This window comes from Podarcis cretensis (genome assembly GCF_951804945.1).
Source record: "Podarcis cretensis genome assembly, chromosome: 7".
In the NCBI taxonomy this organism is placed as follows: Eukaryota; Metazoa; Chordata; class Lepidosauria; order Squamata; family Lacertidae; genus Podarcis; species Podarcis cretensis.
Window position 1 is genome coordinate 8,186,182 of NC_137176.1, and position 1,539 is coordinate 8,187,720.

Here is a 1,539-nt window from a genome sequence, read left to right on the forward strand (position 1 = left end):
AGTGGGCACGGGTTCACACCACCCCCCGTGGGGAAAGCAGCACCTTTCGAATTCCTTGAATTTAGCTAGCTGCGGGGATTCAGACTGCTAAAAGGTAAAAATATCCTGAAAATCCAGTAGAAAACACCACGCACCACAATACTGGCGGGGGTGCGGCAGAAGAGCTGAATGGGCTGGGGTCCCGCCCCCTTCTCCTTTGCTCCAGGCATTGGTGGTTCGTCTCCCACTGCTTCTCCTGCCTCTCACCCGCCTGCCTGCCGGACTCGCCACTGCCGCTCCTCCCGGCGCGCCTTTGCGGACAAGCATCGCCGTAGGCTGGGCCACATGGGCGTGCGCGTGGAGACCTTCTCCCCCGGCGACAGGAGGACCTTCCCTAAGCGCGGGCAGACCTGCATGGTGCACTACACAGGTATGCTGGAAGATGGAAAGAAGTTCGATTCGTCCCGTGACAGGAACAAGCCATTCAAGTTTGTGATGGGCAAACAGGAGGTCATCAGTGGCTGGGAAGAAGGGGTTGCCCAGATGAGCGTTGGGCAGCGAGCCAAGGTGATAATCTCGCCAGACTATGCCTACGGTGCCACCGGCCACCTGGGTATCATCCCACCCAATGCCACCCTAATTTTTGACGTGGAGCTTCTAAAAATGGAATGACAAGAGGCATGTGTTCTTCCATTTCCCTGCTCCGGGGTTTGGCACATGGAGAAATCCAGAAATCTCTGCTTCAACTCAAATGCACCCTGTGGTGTGTGCAGAAAGCCTGAACACCATATTGGGCTGAAACAGAAAGCTAGCTTTATTTTCCCCTCCCCTTTTGGGCCCTGCTGTTAATACCGCAGGGGTTTTTTTTTTTGGGGGGGGGTCCACTTTGAATTCTGAATTCTGCAGCCCCTCTCCCCAAGTGCTGTTTGCAAAGTTGCAAGTCTGGCATCAGATCTCAGCTAAGGAAAAAGCGTTCCAGGAAGAGAATTGTGAGGGTTTCGGGTGTGGGCGGGTGATGGTGGTTCTGCACTCCTGACTGGCGCGGGCAAGGAGTTTGTTACCTCCTTGTTTTCCAACTAGCTCCGTACTGCCCACACAGATTGCTACTGACTTTCCAGCCCTACCTGAAATTGCATCTAGGATCTTCAGTATGTAGCACATGTCCATTGTGCCTCAGAGCTTCCTCAGTCCCCTTCTGTGGAAGAAACCTGAGTTTTCAACTAGCATTCATCAGTATTTTTCTGTGATCCATCACCCCATTTTAACAACGGCAGTCTCCGTTGGAGCCACTTTTGTACTGGGGCATGAAGAATAAAAGGGTGAAAGAATCAAATATGGAAATTCCTAAACTGATTTTGTTCATTGAAATACAAACTGACTTGAGGAAGGGTGTGTGTGTGGAGGAGGATGTCTCTAGCCAAAAGAATGCACGCCACAAATAGTTTAACTCCTTATTGTCAAAGATAACACTTTGGTTGTTTCCTGGCTCCAAATACCCATGCACACCACTTGAGCATCCAGGCAGCTATTCCCAGGTCAGCACTGTATGGAGCAATTGCA

General features: G+C 51.5%; 1 pseudogene across 1 annotated transcript; it reads left to right on the top strand.

The window, feature by feature from the left end:
* The first annotated feature begins 251 nt into the window (after positions 1-251).
* Positions 252-754, top strand: LOC307220280 (peptidyl-prolyl cis-trans isomerase FKBP1A pseudogene; annotated as a pseudogene). The gene has a single exon. The product of its transcript is annotated as a peptidyl-prolyl cis-trans isomerase FKBP1A pseudogene (transcript).
* The last annotated feature ends 785 nt before the right edge of the window (positions 755-1,539 follow it).